The following is a 25971-nucleotide window of genomic DNA, read 5'->3' as shown; positions in this document are numbered from 1 at the left end:
ATAATTAATGGTTGCAAACATTAATTAAAGCCATAAACCCTAAATTTATTTGGAAAAATAATTAAGGTTGGTAAGAATAATTAACAAGAACTGAAAGCTTTAACCTTTGTTTAATAAATTCACTTAGGAATAAGAGGAATTTACTTGGCATGATTAATCGTTTTTCATAATCACTTTCTTATATTTGGAAAAATCATAGAAAGATATAATCTTTATTTATTGGGAAATAGTAGAGATTCACATAGAGATTAAGTGCATTCATATAATGATCCATTACAAGTATATCAAGATCAATACCCATGATCATACACTCTATCTAATGGGGACACAACCTTAGTTTCTTTTACCATAAATTTCCACCAAAGCAATAGTTTAGCAATTAGTCATAGAAACAACCAACTTTTATACAAATTATCGGATTAAGACATTAGACCTAGAACTTAGCATCTACGACTTTGGTAACCTTTTCACACCATATTCTCTATGGGATTCGACCCCAACCTTGTTGGGTTACTATATTTGACAACTTCCGCGTTATACCATTAATAGGTGTAATTTGAGCGTATTAATGGCCAAAGTGACATTTCAAGAATTTTCTTGAACACTCTGTGAAATTCCCATTTTACCCCTAGCCTTTCCACAATATTATCATAAACTCTTTTTTGAATTTCCATTTTTACCCTTAACCTTTCTCAATATTTCCATCCCAATAATACTCATAATAACTTATATTTTAGAATAACTTTGGAAAATGGTCTTGCCCTTAACTTCTCGCAATTATCTCGAATTATCCGAACGTACAAAATGCAGGATATAACAATATCCTTCCATTTCCTTTATAGTTGAATCTTGGTATTCCTTAACCTCACCCCATGTCATTGATGTACTACCTCCCAGCTAGCTTTGTTAGTTCATTATCCTCTCACATGTCCTTGGTGATTGCTCAATTTTTCTTCCTTTCCTTGATGTTATAGCATTAGGACTTTCCACTCTAACCTGCAGTGAGAATAATCACCAACTTACCTTATAACATTTGTCACTTGAACTTCACTACCCTGTTTGATTAATGCCCTCAATGTATAGCAACGTCGGTTGCTGGGACACACATACCGGTTGGCGTAGCCACATATGGGATGTCATACACATACATATATATGGTTACTACCGCCTTTCTTGCAAATTACTTCCAAATCTCACCCACTCGTATCTACTGCACCTTCTAACATCGATGCCTTATTCCTTTACTCAACTTCTTTTCAGTGTAGCTACCTCGAATGTTTCTATCAACTCAGGTTCTATTCCGATTCTACTAACAGCGAAAGGGGATATATTTGAGAAGGTGGAACTTGGATCTATCAATGCATATTCGTCCCGGGGGAAAATCGATAAGTTACCTGTAATTACATTCGGTGACGCCTCCTGATCCTGCCTACTAGCCAAAGCATATATGCAGTTCGAAGGACCGCTAGAACTGGAAGCTCCGCCACGACCTCCACCACGGCCTGTTGGGGCCTGAATACCCTACCCCGTAGGGCGCATAGCTACAAAAGACGATGAACCAGCAACCGACCCAGTAGGCTATGCCATACCACCTGGACCACCTCTATAACGACACTCTCTCATCATATGGCCTTGGCAGCCGCAAGAAAAAAAAAACACCTGCAACCAGATGACATTCCCCAAAATGGGACCTACCATACTAAGAACATCGAGGCAAAGACGGCCTCGACTGACTCAAACCCCTGTTCATCTGCAAAATTGAAGCCCTAGAGCTCTGACCAGCTCCTGAATACCCTGTGCGGTCGAATCTCATACCCGTGAACCGTGGGGGTGCACTCTGTGCTGGCTGGGAAGGATATATAACATACCGCTGAGGCTGCCCGCCTCGAAACTCACCAAAATAACCCGCTGATCTAGCCCTCTTATGCTGGCCTCTGTCATGATCTCCATCTGGCTGACGTCCCCTGTGTCGATCCTCTACCCCCAGTGCGTATGCTTGTACCCGAGCAATATCCATACCTCGCTGAAGAGCCACTGCCATACAACCATCAATCATATAACGATCTAGTCCCATCACATAACGATGCACTCTATCTGCCATATAAGCTACGATAGTCGGCGCATATCTGGCCAACGAATCAAACTCAAGACTATACTCTCGAACGCTCCTGCCATTCTGCCTCAAATGCAAAAATTTATCAACTCTAGCTTGCCTCATTTCTGGAGGCAGGAAGTGGCTAAGAAAGGCCCCAACAAACTCATCCCATACCGCTGGAGGACCATCCTTGCCCCTAGATAACTCCCAAGATTCATACCAATTGACCCGAAAAACTCTGGAGGATTACAATTCAAGAAGTCACGAACCCTCAAACTATCAGACCTATCCGTACAGTCAACTCAAGTGGACCGCATCTCTTATGGCCCTATCCTCCGTCCCTGGCTGAGGAGTTGGAGGCTTAGGTACTGGGGCCTCGAGAGCTGGCGGTGGTGCTGCCCCCTGAACTGGAGCTATTGCTGCTCCAAGCTCCTTTAAAGGTGGCGATGTAGTAGAGCTTGCTGACTGGACTACCGTCTCAGGCATCAACTGGCCACGGGCCCTAGTAACTCTTCGAGTTTGACTAGTATCTCCTGCTACTATTTTTCCCTTCTAGATAGTTGTCGCTTTCTTTGAGGCATAGTTGAAAACACCATAATTCGTTAGAGGTGGGGGGGGGGGGGGTGATTATCCTGATAACATAGCTCTATCACACGATCTGGAGTAAGAAGGAAAGATAACATCCTAATTGTCTTGTAGCTTCCTGTTTATAGATGTGGTGCACCACACACCGATAAACAAAACTCTACTAGACACGGTTTATAGACACTCTGAGGACGAACTGCTCTGATACCACTTTTGTCACAGCCTAAACCGATGGGCCATGACTAGTGCCTGAGTTGGACACTCGTACAAACCTGCTAGATATAATCCGACTAATACTAAGGACAATGTAAAAGCATGTTATAGACTCATAATGCCATATATCAGAATGAACCTGTCTCCTGAGGAGTCACCGTTAACCAAACACAATAAAATATGTAAGCTGACAAGGCTGCCACTATACGCGGGAATATCCAAAACGAACAACATCTATATAACTGACCAAACCATATATACAACCCACACATGTCTACAGACCTCTAAAAGTATAACAGTGAAATATGACGGGTCAGGGCCCCGCCGTACCCCTGAACGTGCATAAGTCTATGTTAAAAGGATCTGTACCAAAATGACTCAAGCTCCGGAACAATGAAGCTCTCCAAGCAGCTAAGCAGAAGTCCTAGACTGGTGGATCACCAAACTGAGTATCTGTACTTGCGGGCATGTAACGCAGCCCCCGAAGAAAGGGGGTCAGTACGAATAATGTACCGAGTATGTAAGGCATAAATAACAACATATATAGATGTGAAAGGTAACATGGAATAGGAGGGATAACCTGTACATCTTAAAATCGTATGCACACAAGCACCTATATATACACACACATATAATATAGGTATTAGTGTTGCGGAACGTGCAACCCGATCCATAAATGTTAGTGTTGTGGAACGTACAGCCCGATCCAAAAGTATATCATTTTGCCGCGGAATGAACGGCCCAATCCATAAATATCATATGTTAGTGCCGAGGAACGTACGACCCGATCCATACATATCATATGTTAGTGCCGAGGAACGTACGACCTGATCCATAAATGTTAGTGCCGAGGAACGTTCGGCCCGATCCATATATATACCATATGTTGGTGCCAAGAAACGTACGGCCCGATCCATGTATGTTAGTGCCGAGGAACGCACGGCCCGATCCATATATATATATATACATATATCACATGTACATATACATAACGTAAATAACATGCATGAAAGCTCATACGAAGGCTACAAATTTATCGGAGCGACGTAAGGTCGGTAACCTCCGATTATATTATGGAATAATCATCATCGCTCTATCTCCCCTTGAAGTAACAATTATTATAAGGTGAGATCAACAACTATGAATAAAATTGAGAAAATCATGAAATAACTCAACTTTTTCATGATAACATTGAAATCATAAACTTGGAGCCTTTAAACATAAAATCATCATTATCATTGTAATCATCATAGAAACAGTCTCATCTTTAACATCATGAGAAGCTTTAAGAATCATGAACATCTAGCTTTTGAAAACAAGGAGGTTATGGAAACATTTATGGAGTCATAACATAGGAAACATGCCTTTGAAAGAAAGGGATGAGCCTTAACATACCTGTTCAGCCTCCAACTACCTACGCTTATCCGTCCGAGCCCGCAAGTCTACATATAATACCATTCATACTATGATTAGGCCCATTGTTATATACTTATCCTAAGCCTTCAAATAAATCTTTCTAGAATCTACCAAAATTTCGGCAGCATCTCCTCTGTTTATATGCCTAGACCAAAATTATAATTCAACAACCAACAGTAACAACAACAACACCAACATCACCCATAATATTCTCCATATCAAAATACTCCATATACATTCCATAAAGTGTTTATCCCATATTTCCACCAACAAAAATCATTTTATAACTATTTAACAGTCCTATCTCCGTGAATAAACCAAGATTAGCATTACTAATAAGAGGTTCGTACCATTCTCCCGATAATATTGCTATATCGTCACTCCTCTACCTTGAACGTAAGTCAAAATGCATCTCTATAGGATTTTATAATCACAACTATACGCTGTCTGGACCAGAATTCGGGGATTATACTTGAGTTGAGCTTAAAATTTGATGGTTGGAGGTTGGGAGAACTCTCTAGAGTTTTTGGGAACATTTGGGGGTGTTTGGTCTGAAAATAACGGTATAATCCCCCTTATATAACATTTTAGGATCTGCCTGCACTGACTCAAAAAGTGTTCAGCGCGATTGCGCTGCTTCCTGGTACGTTCGCGCAGTCTTATTTTTTTTCCTGCGCGTTCGTTCAGTAAAAAGGTCATAACTCTTGATCCTGATATTGTATGAGGGCCCCTGACCTATGGTTGTAAAGCTAATTCAATTATCTACAACTTTTATTTTTTGTGCGTTTCCAAATTCTAAACCTATAATGGCTTTTTGTCCTCTTGAAGTCAGATCATCCGAAAACGTATCCTTAAATCATTCTTTTGGAGGGCTTATGCCCATATTTGGCTTAAGGGTCCTTCTTAAGACTTTCTCAACTTCCGATGTACCACTCATATAATATAATCTTCATCCTTAATCCTTGTATGACTTTACTCTTCGTTGAGCTCATACTAAGCCGTCTGCAATCTTGGTAGCGCGAAATTTTTCGGGGTGTAACAAAATTAATGACCAATATTGGGAGACAAAGTGGATAAGTTTGGGTCCATGTGGCATCTTGGTACAATATCAACATATAACTATTGTTAGGCATATAACCATTGCTGGACACGTTATGGGAAAAAAATTCATGGAAAGCATGATGGGGATATTTCACGACCCTAATTACCGATCGTGCGAGCACCTACCTTATTATCACTAGTAGGCAAACCCTTACCCGTTAACCCATTAATCATTACCCAATTTATAAGCAGTCAATAGATAAGTGAATGAATTAATAAATAAAACAAGTCAAAAATTAATAGATAATATGCGGAATTCTTAACTATTACACCCCCAAAATCAGAAAGTCATCGTACAAGGACTCTAACCAACGATGTCTCAAGAATGAAGTATATCTCATCTATAATAACAAATAATGTCTGGAAAAAAACAAGACATCTGGAAAGAGAGATCTTCAGTTGGCATGGCATGGATAGAAGCTCACCCTTTGATGTGAACGAGCTAACTAGCTTCAAGCTAGAGATGTAATCTAGATGAAATCTCTGGAACGCAATCTACACTCAAAAAGGGTACAACAAGGTAGTATCAGTACAAACACTATGTACTGGTAAGTATCATAGGCCGACTAAGATTAGTTCACACATATAAGTATAAAATCAACAAGATAAATAGATAGGCACTTAATACTCAAATCCAAGTCACAGAATATGCCATAACAGAGTCACAACCCAGATGAAGCTTCTAAACCACAAGTCTGCCTAGTCTCAATAATCTCACATGGTAAGCACAAGTCTAAGTTCCATCCCCAGGTAGAGTCACTAATCCATAATTTAACTCAGTCAATGATCATATCAATACCACAACAACCGTTTCAGCAAACACACCAAAAGCAGAACTAAACGAGACATATAATAATGCAGAATAAAATGTAATGATGTGCAATACAAAATATGATGATGTGCAATGCAATATATCGCAATGCACTAGCCAAATGCATACTGTACACACATTCTACTGATGTCATAACTCAGTAGTCATGACCTGCAGGGGACCCATGGTATCCATGTACCCTAGTTCGAGATCCACTCTTCGGACCCGAGCCATAAATCCTCCACCTTGGAAAGAACCTCGATCGCGGATCCACATCATGTACCACTCGTTTCCGGAATGAACCTCAGGCCACGAGCTCACAACTAGGCCACATCCTCACCCTCAGTCAAATGTTCCATTTCATATGTATAGTAACATTGTCACATCACTATCAATGATCAATTCATCAAGTACCATGTATCAAATAGCATCATAAGTGCAACAAGAATATTATATTAACTTCTTCCCTAATTTCACATCACAATGTATGTCTCAACGTATTCTAGGTCATTAGTATGTAGGGACTATGAACAATTAGCATTATCAATGTCAAACACAAGGCATCGTGCCACCAGTCTTTCATGAATCGTTTCCGAACCATGTATGAGTGTATGAATGCATAAATGAGTGTAAACGTGGTAATTCAATGCAAACCAATAAAGCAACCGTGAAGGTTCAAGTAACAAAGCCACAGGTCATATCAAGACTTGGATCAACTTAACCATGAAATAAATCATACAAACCGTCTCAACCAACATAAGAGTCTATGTCCCTTTTTTGCTTCCTCATATAGCAGGTACGCCTCATAACTAAGTCTTGTATCACCAAGAAACTGCACTCTTCTATATATTATCATCAACAGTAAATCATACATCAAGTGTTCATCAACGTACTATCATAGATATATAAACCACAATTCAGGTCTAAACTTAGCATCCTTCCTTTCTCCGATAATATATGTCACAATAAGAGAGGACTGAGTGCAACATGATAATTTAACCAATAAGTCTAATCACAATAATAGGGCAACAAGCCACTATCAACAACAATAAAACTAGTATAAATCCATCCCGAATCACCACAGTATGAATACAACTAAACCTCATATTTCAATACATAACGTAATGGAGACGAGCCCACAAAATAAGAAGTCATGCCACCCTAGCAAGTATCCAACCAAAACACCATATCCGAAGACCTAATCATGCTTTCTCCCATCAATTCTACACATTACATACATTTCACTAATCAAAGTCAAACTAAAGTAAGCCATAACCTACTTGGCATGCCGAGCAATAATCTCAAATGGCCAAACCTTAGCCTTGCCTTCCTCTTTGGCGAACCTCAAATGATTAACATCTATCAAATATGAATTCTATGTTAGAATATGAATCTAAGGATATCCATATTGCCATAGTTTTAATATCTATATGAACATGTACATGGATAGGTGTGTATGAATGCGAATCGCGCAAAGATTTTGTAACTTGTAGATATTTACGCGTCGCCAATGAAGTCAAGTGAGTACTTAGATGAGGAGTAATAGGTAAAATAGGGATAATGGAGTCATAATACTCCGGCCAGGGAAACATATGATAAACTAAGTTGGAACGTTGAGTGGGGATTATTGTTAAGGATACATAGGACATTCACTTGGAATACGACATAAGTATATGCTATACGCTTACTACAATAGCCCTGGGATATTAAAACTTACGAAAGCGATAAGATCACGGGATGAAGAGTAGGTTTAGTCCCCGATGCATTAGATCCTATGAGACCGTATGCAATAGGCGAGGTAGCTTACAAATATGTTAGAATTTACACTAGGATCATGTCAATCAAATGATGCTCAAAAGACAAGGAAGTTGATTTATGAAAAGATACCCATCGCCACATTAGATAGGTAAGTGCGAGGACTAAGAAATAAGGAGGTAGCTTAAGTAAAAGTTTGGTAGTAAAACAATGACAGGGAAGAAACAACTTGGAGAGCAGAAGAGAATATAGATAGACAAATACCCGCACCTATTCAAATCTCCAGGAGAAGTTCATGATGGTACGTCGAGATATTAAGGTATGCATGCTTACTTTTTGCTCTTTTGGTCGTGCGTGGCCATAGATATGTTGGTATTGTGTTGTAGCCCTATGAGCCAATGATATTGCGAGCTGTTGTGACAGGTTGGTACTGCCATGTTATAGGGGACACTCTGCCGAAATATTTCTAGAATTCCCGAGTATTTTAACATTCGAGGACGAATGTTTAAAAAGGGGGGAAGAATGTTACACCTTGGAAATTCTCCATACATGTACAGTGAATGGGTGAGCGAAGGACATAACATATGCGATGTTTTGACGAGCAAGGAATGATATAAATGGCCCTAATTAATATTCTCAAAGGCATCCGAGATGAGGAACGAAAGTTATTAAGGGAAAGTGAACCGTATGTTGTGTATCGGATGGAATAAGGAGCAACGATTTTGTGATGGCATAATGATGGTTTAGATACATGTTATAGAGTCCCTACGATTGGTATTGAAGTGTTAAACAAGTTCTAAGAAGGTTCCATAAGGATCGGAGATCAAACGAGTCGACGAGAACAAGTCTCGAAAAACTGGGCAAACATACGGCAAGATATACTGGCCGTATAAAATCCACGGACCGTATGTCCAACCGTGGATCTGGCCCAGCACAACATAGCTCTCTGGACCAAACATACGGTCCAACATACGGTCAGTGAAAATTATACGGACCGTATGTTGGTCTGTATAAAGTAGGTCGGCCAGATTTCAATTTTAAATATAAGGGACCCTTTCCATTTTATTTTCATTTCATTTCCACACTTCACTTCAAGAACCCTCTAGAGAATACTCTAACATTCATCCATAAGAAAAATTCAAGGGGAATTGAAGATCAACAATATAAAATCCATGGAGCAAAGCATATGAAACTCAAGTAGGATTCATCGTCTTCAAGAAAGCCCTAAGGAGGCGAAGTGAAACCTTGGTGCAAGAGGAAGAATTCAATTCAAAGCTTGTTCCACCATCATCTAAAGTATGTTTCATGATTTTACTATGTTGCTTAAGGTGTTGGAAGGCTAAGATGCTTGGAATGTAGAAAAATATGGAAAACGAGTTTTTAAAAGGATGAGTAGTGTCACAATTAAATGGTAGTTGGATGGAAATCATGAATGTTGATATGTTGTGATCATGAATACATTATAAGTAACGTTTAGACCATGGGATAAGTGTGACGAATGAGGAGATGTGATGATAGGCTAAAACCACTAAATGTGGAGAAATTGGAGGAAATTGGTGGATTTTGCAAAATGTATATAATAGATGATTGTTGGTTTCTATATTGTGATTATTGTTGTGAATGTTTGGGGGCTGAAATAGAATATGGGAAACATAGTAGAAACAAAGGAAATGCTGCCCAATTTTCCCTAGAAATAGAAGTCCATTCTTATAATTGCTTAACTAACGACGGCATGAACTCTCTTGAAGGTATACACGAGTGCATCACAAGGGAAACAAACAAGTGATAAGAATGGTAAACGTCCAATGTATGTGAGGCTCATCCCTTCTTTCAAAGGCATGATCCCTAGGTTATGATTTCATAAATGTTTCCTTATTTTTCTTGTTATCAAAAGTTAAAAATCCTAAGAATCCAAGGTATGATTTCCTTCCTGATAATCCATAAGTTCTTTCCCAAGATATTCGTATTCTCCAAACCAAAGTTTGTGATTATGTGAGCTCTTATGATAAAAACGATGGATATGTTTTCCATGACACCGATTATGTCAAAAATGAGAATATCATTATGATGAGAACGATTTTATGTTTAAAGGTTCCAAGCTTAAGATTTCAAAGACGACATGAGAACTTTGAGCCATCTATAGACTTCTCGATTTTATTCATGAATGATGACTACATTTTTCTCTAAGACTCCAAAAACATATGGATTTACTTCTTATAAGATTATGACCTTATTTTATGTTTCCTCTTGATGTTATTATTCATATCTGTATTCTTCATTAATAGTCCCACCTTATAATAATTGTTCCTTCAAGGTGAGACATGACGATCATGATTAAGCCATAATATAGTCGGAGGCTACTGACCTTACGTCACTCCGATAGAGCCATAGCTTTTTCTTGGGCTCTCATGCATACTATGTATATTATATAAGTATATGATATGTATATGTATTCAGGGGATACGGGGAAAGGTGAGGCGCTATAGACGCATAGCCACCTGGTCAGCTAGCATATTATGACCTCATCCCGGACGCGGGATGCCCGGACGCGGGATTTGTGGGTGATGGATCGGGCCGTACGTTCCATGACATTATATTGATATATGATGATATATGGATCGGGCTGCACGTTCCACAGCAATATATGATACGATGTTTTATGAGTATGCATGCATGAATCCGCCTTAAGAGGAAAGCAGTTACTGGTTACCTTCTTGTATTCACTTTATCTTCTTATTCTCTCCTTTATTTCTTGATGTATGCCTTACATACTCAGTACAATGTTCGTACTGACATCTTTTTATTTTTGGATGCTGTGGTCATGCCCACAGGTAAACAGCGAGACGTTGCAGATCCGTAGGAGCCATCTACAGATTTACAAGAGCACTCCACTATTCCGGAGGTGCTATTCGGTTGATCCTTTTGTGTATATTGGTATATGTCATCCAATAGAGGCTCGTAGATACTCGATGTGGGTTATGTGGGTCCATGACGTGGATAGTATGTATGAGTATGAGTATATTGAAATATGTTCTTGTGTTAGAGCATTATGTTTTGTAATGAAAACCAGATCCTTTCTAAAGTTAACAAAGAATCGATGAAGGATTGTTAAATGGGTTAAGGAAATGATAGCACGAGCGATGCTCGGTGGTTATCCCCGGGTACCCGTTGCGGCCCCCAGCTGGGTCGTGACAGAAGTGGTATCAGAGCAGTTCGTCCTAGGAAGTGTCTACGAGCCGTGTCTAGTAGAGTCTTGTTTATCGGTGTGCTGTGCACCACATCTATAAACAGGAGGCTACCGGGCATTTAGGAAAGATGACCATCTTTCTTCTTAATAGATCGTGCGATATAGCTTTGTTATAAGACTATCCCTCCTCTAACGGTGCGTTATAATTTCAGCAAAGCTGATGAGAGGAAAAGCTACAGCGGCCCAGAAGGGCAAGATGGTGGTTGAAGAAGGGCTTGATCGAGAGCTGTCTATAGATATGGAGGAGGGCGAACCCCAAGATAAGGCCCCACCTCGGTTTTCCCATACTTCGCCCACTTTTGAGGATCGGAGGGGAGCCTCGACCTTAGCTCCAGCACCCCCCGTTCCTTCGCAAGATACCACGGGCCAAGAGATGAGACATGCTATTCTTTTATTGACTCAGTTGGTAGCCACTCAGGATCAGCGGCCGGATGCGGGCCACTATAACAGGGGTTAGAGAAAGGGAGCTAATTCTTTAGGGACTGATCATGAGTTTAGAGGTGTTCCTCTGCAGTTTCCTAGACCCGAATTTGATTGACCTACTTATTCAAGGTCACCCAGAGCCTCAGAGTTTCTAGTCCTCGGATTCAGAGTTGTTCTGGCCAGAAGAGATCCTCGATACTGCGATGTACTCAGTGTCGCAGGTTACATCAGGGACCGTGTCACTGGGGCACGGATGTTTGTTATGCCTGTGCTCGGCCAGGCCATTTAAAGCGTAATTGTCCATCGCTACGTGATAAAGTTGAGGTTCGAACTGCGGGAGTAGTGACTGGCTCTTCATCACCGGCACGTTCTCCAAGGCTAAGGCCACAGATGCTAGTAAGCAGTGGTAGAGACCGAATAACACCCAGTCCAAGTGGATCCCGGCATCATATCCAGGCATTAGTCGAACGACCAGATCCTGAGTCTTCCCCTGATATTGCTCCAGGTATATTGTTAGCACCCTTTTATGATTAATGCGAATACGTGGGCAAATAATCCAAATGGTAAATGTAATGTGACTGACTAAAAAGGATAACGGGTTGAGTATACTTGCTTCATGAGGCTATCCTATGTTACAAGCTGGCTTGCGAATGAGATCAAGAAGTGTTACTCCATAAGGTAGATTATGATGTGGATATAATAAACACGTAACAAGAATTGTAATGTAAAGTGTAGCGAGGAGACGCCTAAGGGTATGTTAAGCTTTATATGAATACAAGAGAGAAACCAGCAAGCGAACCAGGGAGCAGTAGATGAGAAAGCTTGAAGGACCTTGTTAGGGAAAGTTCAGCGCAGGAATTCCTTAACGACCGAGATGATAGCCAGCAAAAAGGGAGAAGCAAAAAAAAAAATCAGAGGAAAGTGATAAAGCGAAGTAGCAGTAGCCGTTCTTGGCATAATTAAGAGTATGGATGATATCTTTAGTTGGGTGAAAAAGTTCAAGACTATGGTAAGGATAAATAATGAAGGTAGGACAATTAGTAGGAGGAGGGTCAACGTGATAGGAGTGAGAGGGGATGATCAGAACGAACAGAGTCAGTTTTGGCAGCAAGGAATGGATTGACAAAGGCGGTATATCCTAAAGGACAGAGCGGTACTAAGTTAAGAATATGGTTCCTCATACGAAGAGTCGAGGATCGAATATGAGATGGGAGGAAATTAGATAAGTCGAGCAGGAAGGAATAAGGGCGAAAATATAGCAAAAGGGAAATATACGAAGTATGCGTACCTGGGGAATAGTTGTTTGGTAGTCAAAGGAGAAAGTATTTCCTACGAAGGTCCTATAACAAGTTAGAACGAGTGAAGTATATGAAGTAAAGAGTTGAAGAAGAAAGATGATCATGAGTTATGAGTTTACTGTATGACGATGAATCAATGGAGCAGAGTCATAATTAATAACGATAGTGATACAACATGGTTATGAAATCAGTGCCAAGAGTAAATCGGAGTAAACGAATGAGGAGGCATGGGGCGCATTAGCGGCGTAAGAGACCTAAGCCCTAGATAAACGAATATGGCGTTACAAGAAAATTTTGAGCGCCAAAGAAGAGGGCAAGTGACATTAGATGGGTGGCATGGATAGTTAGACCTACTACTAATGTAAGCATCCCTATGGGGCACGAAGTTGCTAATTGGAGCAGATTGGGATATTGACTCATAATTACTGGATGAGCCAAGTAAAATACATGTTTGTTCGGATTACTATAACGGGTGCATTATTTGGTTACAAGATTGTAAGGTGAGTACGCTAAGGCTTCACACATGAACTGTTATAGCCATAGATTGTGGGGAACGGTATGAGTAAGACGTAGTTTAGTTAGGAGTACGTGAACTCAAGATTTACAGGCACGAGTAAAACCCTTAAAGAGGGGAAGCAAATAGAGAGGCTACCAGTGTGTAGGTTGAAATGATAAGCCCTACGAGATCGTATTGACTACAGGCAGTAGAATAAGGTGACATCCAAAAGCAAGAAGAAGAAGAAGGGCCGTGAGTCGGCCAAGATGGTAAAGCATCGTCGACAAGTGGGGGTGGACCCACAGTTCTTCAAGATTATATCACCTCCTCGTCCCTCTAAATTACAAATCCCAGATGAATTTTTAGCGAAGTATAAGGACGATCTGTGAGACGTTGTGTCCCTTAAGGTCTCAGGTGGCGCAAACGGGGAGTAAAATTTCAAAACTTCGATTGCGTGACATGGCTGAAGAAGAATTGAACTCAGTTTAGGGAGTACTATTCAATTGGTTGTGGTGACTTGTTACTCTTCAAGTATAAGAGAAACTCTCATCTCTCTCTGTCCTCATAGTTGATTTAATTGCTCCCGAGATTGAATACCTCTCTAGCCCAAATGAAGATATGACACCGGAGAATGTTGTAAATATAGTGGGGGATGGTACTCACAGGAAGAAGGCATGCTAGCCTGAGACACCGAATAATTCATGAGACTAGCATGGATTTTATTGTGGTGTGACCCTGTTCTCGAGACAAAGACATTGACGGGAAAGTCATCGTGGATGGTATTAATATCTATATGAACATGTACATGGATAGGTGTGTATGAATGCGAATCGCGCCAAGATTTTGTAACTTGTAGATATTTACGCGTCGCCAATGAAGTCAAGTGAGTACTTAGATGAGGAGTAAGAGGTAAAATAGGGATAATGGAGTCATAATACTCCGGCCAGGGAAACATATGATAAATTAAGTTGGAACGTTTAGTGGGGATTATTGTTAAGGACACATAGGACATTCACTTGGAATACGACATAAGTATATGCTATATGCTTACTACAATAGCCCTGGGATATGACAACTTACGAAAGCGATAAGATCACGGGATGAAGAGGAGGTTTAGTCCCGATGCATTAGATCCTGTGAGATCGTATGCAATAGGCGAGGTAGCTTACAAATATGTTAGAATTTCCACTAGGACCATGTCAATCAAATGATGCTCAAAAGACAAGGAAGTTGATTTATGAAAAGGTACCCATCGCCACATTAGATAGGTAAGTGCGAGGACTTCGAAATAAGGAGGTAGCTTAAGTCAAAGTTTGGTAGTAAAACAATGACCGGGAAGAAACAACTTGGAGAGCAGAAGAGAATATAGATATCCAAATACCCGCACCTATTCAAATCTCCAGGAGAAGTTCACGATGATACGCCGAGATCTTAAGGATGCATGCTTACTTTTTGCTCTTTTCGTCGTGTGTGGCCATGGATACGTTGGTATTGTGTTGTAGCCCTGTGAGGCAATGATATTGTGGGCTGTTGTGACAGGGTGGTAGTTCCATGTTACAAGGGACACTCTGGCGAATTTTTCTAGAATTCCCGAGTATTTTAACATTCAAGGACGAATGTTTTAAAAGGGGGGAAGAATGTTACACCTTGGAAATTCTCCGTACATGTACAGTGAATGGGTGAGCGAAGGACATAACATATGCGATGTTTTGACGAGCAGGAATGATATAAATGGCCCTAATTAAGATTCTCAAAGGCATCCGAGATGAGGAACGAAAGTTATTAAGGGAAAGTGAACCGTATGTTGTGTATCAGATGGGAATAAGGAGCAACGATTCTGTGATGGCATAATGATGGTTTAGAGACATGTTATAGCGTCCCTAAGATTGGTATTGAAGTCTTAAACAAGTGCTAAGAAGGTTACATAAGGATCGGAGATCAAACGAGTCGACGAGAACAAGTCTCGAAAAACTGGGCAAACACACGGCCAGACATACTGGCCGTATAAAATCCACAGACCGTATGCCCAACCGTGGATCTGGCCCAGCACAACATAGCTCTCTGGACCAAACATACGGTTCAACATACGGTCAGTGAAAATTATACGGACCGTATGTTGGTCCGTATAAAGTAGGTCGGCCAGATTTCAATTTTAAATATAAGGGACCCTTTCCATTTTATTTTCATTTCATTTCCACTCTTCACTTCAATAACCCTCTAGAGAATACTCTAACATTCATCCATAAGAAATATTCAAGGGGAATTGAAGATCAACAACGTAAAATCCATGGAGCAAAGCATATGAAACTCAAGTAGGATTCATCTTCTTCAAGAAAACCCTAAGGAGGCGAAGTGAAACCTTGGTACAAGAGGAAGAATTCCATTCAAAGATTGTTCCACCATCATCTAAGGTATCTTTCATGATTTTACTATGTTGCTTAAGGTATTGGAAGGCTAAGATGCTTGGATTGTAGAAAAACATGGAAAACGAGTTTTTAAAAGGATGAGTAGTGTCACAATTAAATGGTAGTTGGATGGAAATCATGAATGTTGATATGTTGTGATCATGAATACATTATAAGTAACGTTTAGACCATGCGATAAGTGTGACGTATGAGGAGATGTGATGATAGGCTAAAACCACCAAATGTGGAGAAATTGGAGGAAATTGGTGGATTTTGCTAAATGTATATAAACGATGATTGTTGGTTTCTATATTGTGATTATTGTTTTGAATGTTTGGGGGCTGAAATAGAATATGGGAAACGTAGTAGATCAAAGGAAATGCTGCCCAATTTTCCCTAGAAATAGAAGTCCATTCTTATAATTGCTTAACTAACGACGACATCAACTCTCTTGAAGGTATACACGAGTGCATCATAAGGGAAACGAACAAGCTATAGGAATGGTAAACGTCCAAGGTATGTGAGGCTCGTCCCTTCTTTCAAAGGCATGATCCCTAGGTTATGATTTCATAAATGTTTCCATATTTTCCTTGTTATCAAAAGTTAAAAAGCCTAAGATTCCAAGGTATGATTTCCTTCCTGATAATCCATAAGTTCTTTCCCAAGATATTCGTATTGTCCAAACCAAAGTTTGTGATTATGTGAGCTCTTATGATAAAAACGATGGATATGTTTTCCATGACACCGATTATGTCAAAAATGAGAATATCATTATGTTGAGAACGATTTTATGTTTAAAGGTTCCAAGCTTACGATTTCAAAGACGACATGAGAACGTTGAGCCATCTATTGACTTCTCGATTTTATTCATGAATGATGACTACATTTTTCTCTAAGACTCCAAAAACATATGGATTGACTTCTTATAAGATTATGACCCTATTTTATGTTTCCTCTTGATGTTATTATTCATATCTGTATTCTTCATTGATAGTCCCACCTTATAATAATTGCTCCTTCAAGGTGAGACATGACGATCATGATTAATCCATAATATAGTCGGAGGCTACTGACCTTACGTCACTCCGATAGAGCCATAGCTTTTTCTTGGGCTCTCATGCATACTATGTATATTATATAAGTATATGATATGTATATGTATTCAGGGGATACGGGGAAAGGTGAGGCGCTATAGCCGCATAGCCACCTGGTCAGCTGGCATATTATGATCTCATCCCCGACGCGGGATTTATGGGTGATGGATCGGGCCGTACGTTCCACGGCATTATATTGATATATGATGATATATGGATCGGGATGCACTGTTAGACCCCGTATTTTATACGTCGAGTTATTCGCGAAGGAATCGACGTGAGATAGAAACCTCGAATTTCTAATTTCTAAACTAGAACTAATCGGTTATAAATTTTACTTAGTATAAATATGTTATTGGAGATTAGGAATTACTTAATTGTGGTGTTAAGTAAAAATTTGTGATAACAATGAACCAAGAAGGAACATCAACGTGCAAGGTCCAAAAGATGACTCAAAGTCATCTAAAACAAGGCTATTATGGAAGACATACACATATGCATTTAATGTTGATTCATCCACTACACTTTCATTATATTGTGGACAATTAAATTGGAAGAAATATACATGTAATACTCGGCCAAGATGGCCGAAAATTACAGGAGAAAAAGTTGAAGCATGCAATTGAATATTGAAGGCATGCATTATTTTATGAAGACATAACATGTTGGAGGAATCATTGCATATTTAAATATTGACCATTCATCTTGTATGATTACAATGGACAAAGGGTAGTGCTTGAATCATCCACCACACATGCAATTGTCTTGTGAACAATTGAAAAGAAAGAAGAAAGTAAACAAAGGGAGGTGTTCGGCCAACACACTAGCCGAAAGTGTGAAGAAAAAAATGGAATTTTAGTGTAAAGTTGATTTAGTGACTCAATGCCATGAGTGGAGCATATGTCCAACTTTTAGGCATCATAGTTAACCAAATAATAACTAATAAATCAGCCATTACATTCATTTCAACTTCACAACACAAAGAAAGAAAACTAGAAAACCCTAGAGAGGGAGAGAGAAAGCATTCGGCCAAGGGGCTGAATTTTGAGCTCTTGTGTGTTGATCCAAAAATTATTTTCCAAGGTGTTTCAACCCTTTAGAAGGTCCCTAGAAACGTGAATATAGTCATTGGAGCAACAAGAACCATTTTCATTTCTATTCACAAACTCTAGCCAAGTTGAGAAGTCAAGTTGTCAAGGTAAGATCTAACTTTCTTTTTCATGTATTAAGGGTGATGTAGATGTGTAAATATAAGTTGTATGCATGAAATAAGGTGTGTTGATGTGGGAAAATCATAGTAACCATGATGTTATAGGTGTTGATGTTGAAGTATGGTTGTAACTTGATGAACATGAATCGCATGCATAAAATCATGAATGTTGGTGTTGGAATGACTATGTGGCCGAGGGGACTGTTTTGGTGGAATTAATGAACTAATTTTCTTTAATAAATATGGTTGTTACTATCATAGATCTCATGGTAAAAAGAATGAAAAGAATTGGAAGGTTAAAGGTGAAGTTGTGTTAGTATGAAAATAATTGAATCTATGATTTTATGTGAGTGATGTTGAAGCATGTTGAAACCGTGTATGGACTGTTTTTGTAAGAAGTTAGTGAACTGATTTTACTTGATATTTTGATTGTTATTGTCATGAATTTTATGATGGAAATGAAGGTGTTTAATGGTTGGAGTTGAAACCAAAGTCGTTTGTGAGTTGTTGTGAGGATTATAGAGATGACGATGTAGCTTAGTTGCGTATGAATTGATGTTGTACTTGTCGTGTGGATAGCTGGTCATAACTTACTGAAATTATATGAAAATAAGACATGAAATAATTTGTAAGAATCATATGTGGTTTGCTTAGTATGTTCGTAAACGTTTGCAAGAATTCCGAACATTGTTATGTTGTCGGTTAGGGACTGTTTTGGACATGTTGTTGGTTAGGGACTGTTTTGGACGTGTTGTTTTGGCTAAGTTGGAAAAACTAATTATAGTTAAGAATATACATCATGTTTTCATAGTGGTTGGGATGTTATAGAATCGTTTCGACGAAATGTTATGACTATAGACTAACAAGAATAAATTGGACGTGTCATAATCGCATGTAGACTATTATTGGGTGTTGTAATGTGCGGACAGTTTTGACACGTTGTTGTTATTCTTATTGAGCTTGGGAGATTAATGATAATTAAGATTATGCATTGTGTTGTATGTTGGATGGGCTGTTATAAGTTATTACATGCAAACGTTAAGGTTACGAACTATTAGAAGTAACTTGAGAATGTAGTAGCCGTATGTGAATCGTTATTGCATGTTATGAATGTGGGTTGTTTGGAATGTTGTGTGGGCTGTCCGGATTGGTATTGAACATATAATTATTGATGTTGGATTGGTTGTATGTGGTGGGTTTGGATACAAGAGAAAACGTCGCCTAAACATCTAGAAAGGAGTTACTAACATTAGAATACGGTTTGAATCTCCCCGTAGCTTAACCGTAGTTGTTGGCGTCTTAATATAGGTTGAAGTATTATTGGGTAGCGTATACTTATTGTGTGACGAATAAAAGCTAAAGGTATGTGAAGCTAACCCTTCTTTCCTTTTGGCATGGTCGTTGTGAAATGAATATACGATATATATATATACGATTCCAAAGGAATTCCTACTCCTAGAGCCACTAGGATGGCTATTGATCTTGATCCCCATAACTTATGTTTTGATATATATATATATATATATATATATATATATATATATATATATATATATATATATATATATATATATATATATATATATTGATATGTACATATGATTCAAATTCCATTTTGATATAATCCACAGGGACAACCGAAAGGTATTTGATATGACTATTATTTGAAATTGCAAACGATGGTTCGTGTTGACTATTTTATTGAGTCCTTAAAAATGTTTTAAATTGCATATAGTTTCTCACTACTCTGCTCGTGCATATCTCAATAAATCTTTCACCGAGTTCCGGGCCGGGTATGTTATCGTGCACATTTCCATTGCATTGTTCACCAAGTCCCTCGCTAGAGGGCCGGGTACGGTATATATATGTATATGATGATATGATGATATGATGACATGTCATGGCGGCCAGGAGGGCATATGATGATCTCATTCACCGAGTCGCTCATTAAAGGGCCGGATATGATATATATATATATATATATATATATATATATATATATATATATATATATATATATATATATGCATATGATATATGATATTAACAAGTATGATTTTGTTACAAAGGCAAGTGTTTTGGTATTCTGGATATTGTACATATTTACTGTACTCCATACTTCAGTTATGATTCTTTTACTGTATTTCACGCTTTACACGGTACATATTCCGTACTGACTCCCTTTCTTCGGGAGGCTGCGTTTCATGCCCGCAGGTGCAGATACTCGCTTTGGTGATCCAACAGCTTAAGATTTTCCTTATGCTGTTCATGGAGAGTTCCGTTGTTCCAGAGCCCAGAGTTGGTATAGATCCTTCTTGATCTAAATATATGCATATGTTAACTAAGGGTACGACGGGTGTCACGACCCAACCCCGTAGGCCGTGACTAGTGCCCGATCTGGGCACTCAATCACATTCTAGTATATAGCAGAAGCCGACAAGGCTTTAGTTCCAATTTAGATAATCTCCAAAAAAATTTCGGCAGAGTTTCCTTTGTTTTACGGACTATCCCATATACCCTGCACACAGAAAATACCAACAAAGGCCACACAGGGCCAACAGAGTAACATTTAAGTATATGCGGACCGGCCGCCGCGGCGAATGGGATCGCCCAAACACAACATATACACACAGCTGTACAGAAAGATCCCAACCCACAAACATGTCCACAGACCTCTAACAGACCGACAGAATCATATGACGGGACAGGGCCCCGCCGTACCCATGAACGAGAATATACATATATAGAAGTGACAGACTATACCAAAAGATGGCTCTGAAGAAAAGAGGGCTCCAAAAATAGCAGAATGAGATCCTAAGCAGACGGATCAGCAAACCTGTCGTCGGTACCTGCGCGGCATGAAAACGCAGCCCCCGAGGAATGGGGGTCAGTACGAAATATGTACTGAATATGTAAAGCCTGAGTTACAGAAACAAAATCATAACTGGTGCAGAACATACAGAAAGTAAACGGAAAATCCAAAGTATCAGATACATATTTCCAAAACATGCAGAGTGTGTACAGAACATATGTCATATCAAATCCGGCCCCTGCCAAGGGACTCGGCAGACAGAACGTGGCCACCTTCCCGACGCTGGTGCCACAACACAGAAGAATCAGAATAGGGGCATAACCTCGTAACATAATATATCATATCAGATGGCCATAGTAAATCATATCAGAACAAGCGTACATGGCACAACATACTCCACAAACCCATGTACGCGTATACCTGCCCCCTCACATCGAGGCACGGCGAACAATGCAGAGGATCACGCTTGACAACATATCCTGGCCCGGGCTCAGTGTGGGAAACATTGGGGCATCCACGAATGGAGTAGTGAGAGACTAATGCAAGTAAAATATCATGAATGTTTCCATAGACTCGATGAGGCATATCAAAGACAAACCGATCCAATGAAGTCGGAAGGAATCATAGTAAATGAGTTTCGAGTATCAAAACAATTTATCAGACTTAATGGAATATTTAAAACAACGTTTGTTAGGTAACTAGAATGGTAGTCAAAACGTTTCTTTTAAGAACTATTCGAAAAGAAGACTTAAGTACATTAAGGGCAAATCCGGGAATAGTGGGCCCACCTCGGGACAAGCAAGGCGATGGGTCCAAATTACGCCCTTTAAGCTTATGGGATCACCTATAAAGGTTCTACGGACATTCTGTAGCTTTCCAAGGAGTTTAGAGAAGGTTTGCATAATTTCCAAGAAAACATACCAAAAGAGTTCAATCTTACTGAAAGGAAAAGTGATATTTTCACTTGCGGATTCCGAGGGGCAGAAAGTCTTTCGAGGCCCGAATTCGATCCTAATACACTTAGGCATGCCAAAAGAAGGATCGGGGTAGCTTTACATACCTTTCAAGCTCCTTACGCCTTTCCAAACTCACTTCCCGTTTCGTCAAAAATCTGCAAATGGTCAAGTTTACCAATTGTGAGTTATAGATTCTACGAATTCAACTTAACTCATATATGTCTACCGAAATTTCGGCAGCACCTCCCCTATACATATAGCATCCCCGAGAATTCAACTCGGCTCAAAACCATCAACAACAACCCAACAACAAACATCAACAACAACAACAACCACTATAAACGCAATATAACTTATTTAGCCATCTTTTCAATACAATGTCATAACCTTCACTTTAACCTTAACTTTCAAACTAATCTCAATGATTTCACATTCATTATCAATCTAGATCACCACAACATAGTTTAGAAGCATTTCATATCGTTTCCTTAAATTATACACACGTTATACATAATATACAAACTTTCCGCCGAAGTCATAACTCATTCAAAACTTGTAATCTTTGGCATACATATCCATAACATGTTTCCAACTTCCAAATCTATCAATGATCATCATAATTTAGCAACCTAATAACTCATTTTCATAATATCGTAAAATCATACTAAAGCGACATAAGTTTCTACATTCCATTTCAAAGCAACCTCGTATCATTTTACTTTCATTTATATTGCAAGAATCACAATAACACAACTAACACACTAAACAAACTTAATCCATTTCCATCCCACACACTCCATACCACACGGCCAAACACCCCACTACCAACTTCTATCAAATTCATTCAACTTTCATTCCCAACATACATTTCACCACAACCACAACTAGAATATAACATAAATTCAACACATTATAGGTATACAATCCACACATACTCACGGCTACATATACATACCACACACCCACTTTGCAAACTTCCATTTCTCCATACAATCAACTCATTTCTACATACTACAACATAAACATGACTTCATAACACAATAAAAAGAGATGAATTCTTACCTTTTTCCCTAGTCTTCTTCACTTGAGTGAATGGTCACTTTGATGAATTTAATGCTCCTCTCTCCAACCCAACTACACCAAGTTGAAAAGGGTATTCAACTTAGTAAGGAAATCACAAGAGAAAAATTTTTGGAGCAATATTTTTGATGGCCAATTTTCCTAGCCAAACCCGAAACCCCCCTTTGTTTTGCTCTTGTTCTTGACTTCTTATCTTAAGTCTTCTAATGGATAGAGATAACTATATATAATATAACCCCCTATGTTAATTAAACACATGGAAATTTAATAAAAATTTGTAGGCTTGGGCCACACCATGGCCGGCCACTTCATATGCATTGGGCCTTAAATTCCCTTCCATTATTCTTGGCCCAATGACTTATAGTCCACGTTTTGTAATTCCCGAAACTAATTTTTGAAATCCCAAATTCTTTCCAATTTTCCAAAGGTGTGAAAACACGGGATATAACAACGGGGCCCTGTCCCGTCATATTTTATTGTTGAAACTCTTAGAGGTCTGTGGACATATGTGTGGGTCGTATTCAGACGTGATCAGTTGTGTGTGTGTTATCAGTATGCTTATTCTATCATGGTAGCAACCTTGTCAGCTTGCATTTATATGTATATTTATGTGACAGTTCTGAGACCATGGTTTGGTCGTTATAATATCCATATTGAGTTTGTTGTGAAATGAACATATAGCTAAAGAGTATGTATACGGGTGTCCAAGTCGGGCACCAGTCATGGCCTACGGGGTTGGGTCGTGACATGCACGTTCCGCAGCAATATATGATACGATGTTTTATGAGTATGCATTCATGAATCCGCCTTAAGAGGCAAGCAGTTACTGGTTACCTTCTTGTATTCACTTTATCTTCTTATTCTCTCCTTTATTTCTTGATGTATGCCTTACATACTCAGTACAATGTTTGTACTGACATCCTTTTCTTTTTGGATGCTGTGGTCATGCCCACAGGTAAATAGGGAGACGTTGCAGATCTGTAGGAGCCATCTACAGATTTACAAGAGCACTCCACTATTCCGGAGGTGCTATTCGGTTGATCCTTTTGTGTATATTGGTATATGTCATCCAATAGAGGCTCGTAGATACTCGATGTGGGTTATGTGGGTCCATGACGTGGATAGTATGTATGAGTATGAGTATATTGAAATATGTTCTTGTGTTAGAGCATTATGTTTTGTAATGAAAATCAGATCCTTTCTAAAGTTAACAAGGAATCGATGAAGGATTGTTAAATGGGTTACGAAAATGATAGCACGAGCGGATTTCGGTGGTTAGCCCCGGGTACCCGTTGCGGCCCCCAGCTGGGTCATGACACTTAATTTCATGAAATTCTATTCATCACAAGATATCCAAATCCATCTTTTCTATTTTTAGCCCTAGGGTTCTTAACCTATTAGTTCTTCACAATTAGTGTGTAGGGTGACTATGAGATGATGATAATCGACAAATAAATAATGAATACTAGGTTAGAATCTTATCCCAAAGTACTTGTGAATGATTTCCCGTTTCTCTCTCCCCGATCCTTCAACTATTGAAGGTTTCATCAATTCTTGGGTTCTAATCTAGCACCCACCATTAATGGAGCTTAAGATTGTCATGGGATTTGAGGAAGGAAAAATAATGAATCACATAAGGGTTTGCACTTACCTTCAAGGAGGAACTTCACCCTAGCCCTAGGAAAATAGCCTCTCACATTCTAAGGAAGTGTTTTTGGGTTTATGAGGCGAAAACTTGAAAAAAAAAACACAAATTAAAAACGGATTCTGCCCAGTGCACCCGCTGCCCTCTTCGGTATAGCGGGTGCCCCTTTTTCTGATTTGTTCAATACTTCATTTTAGCCCCCGAAACTCAGCCGGAATCTCCCTAACACAAACCATATATGCGTTTTGATTGTAAACCACTCTATGGACGTAATCGTGACCTTGAAATTCCCAAAAGACATTATTTTAACACGGTCTTGACCAGGTCAACCCCAACACTATAAAAGTAAGACTTCACTCGAGACTCAAAACATCCCCGAACGCTTTGGGACCCAAACCAATGGCTTCACTATGTCATAGGTCATACTAACGGGACTCAAGGAAAGGGTCAGCAAGGTTAAATGGGTCAAAGCCGTATAACGACTGAACGGGTCGTTACATAAGATACCAATTTACCCATCGTTCGTCTTAGAAACGAAGAATGGGAGTATTAAGGTTGAAGATAACCCATGGACATACCCACACGGATGTTGTCACACCCCACCCTTGGTAAGGCGTGATTGGCACCCGACACCTTATGAAAACCGAGCGAACCGACTTTTAACTTGAGTTCTCTATGTCTTGAATGACAAAATAAGGCTAAGGCTAGATATGAACGTAATGTCATGTATAAATATACGTCCAATGGACCCACGACGCCAATATAACGACCGACAGAACATAACTAAGCTATACACAGGAAGTGTCTGCAAACCCTCTATGAACATGACTAAAGTATACAAGTCGGGACAGGGCCCCCCGACATGCCCTGAACAAAACTCATACAAACATATATACATCCATACTCGGCAGTTCTCCAAGAAGAAGTGGAGCTCACCAATCAAAGCTTGTACCTGAAGGCAGCCTACGATAAAAGATCCTCGTCTTGTCTATCTACACCTGCAGGCATGAACGCAACGTCCACAAGAAGGGACGTCAGTACGAACGATGTACTGAGTATGTAAGGCATGAGATCAATATGTACATAAAATCATGGAAGACATTTGAGACATGTCAATAAATGTGCAAGATAAATGAATCAGTATGGCTATATCAAGAAAACACACATATATATAGAAATGCCACAACATAATCCACATCGTCACCTCTAAAACATCACCACATAGGCCACAATGTCACCCCCTGTCAACTGTGCCTTTTATAAATAAGCATTACATTATAGGCCACAGCGTCACCCCATGTCAACTGTGCCTTATATATATAAATCACA

General features: G+C 39.4%; 1 long non-coding RNA gene across 1 annotated transcript; it reads right to left on the bottom strand.

The window, feature by feature from the left end:
* Positions 1 to 20740: 20740 nt before the first annotated feature.
* Positions 20741 to 23093, bottom strand: LOC132605033 (uncharacterized). Its single transcript, XR_009568977.1, has 3 exons — positions 22980 to 23093; positions 22022 to 22072; positions 20741 to 20998 (listed from the first exon to the last, which is right to left on the bottom strand). It is a non-coding gene; the product is annotated as an uncharacterized LOC132605033 (long non-coding RNA).
* Positions 23094 to 25971: the final 2878 nt, after the last annotated feature.

Source organism: Lycium barbarum, chromosome 8 (assembly GCF_019175385.1).
Source record: "Lycium barbarum isolate Lr01 chromosome 8, ASM1917538v2, whole genome shotgun sequence".
In the NCBI taxonomy this organism is placed as follows: Eukaryota; Viridiplantae; Streptophyta; class Magnoliopsida; order Solanales; family Solanaceae; genus Lycium; species Lycium barbarum.
The sequence above is the reverse complement of the archived record's forward strand: the minus strand, read 5'-3'. Positions and strand labels throughout refer to the sequence as shown.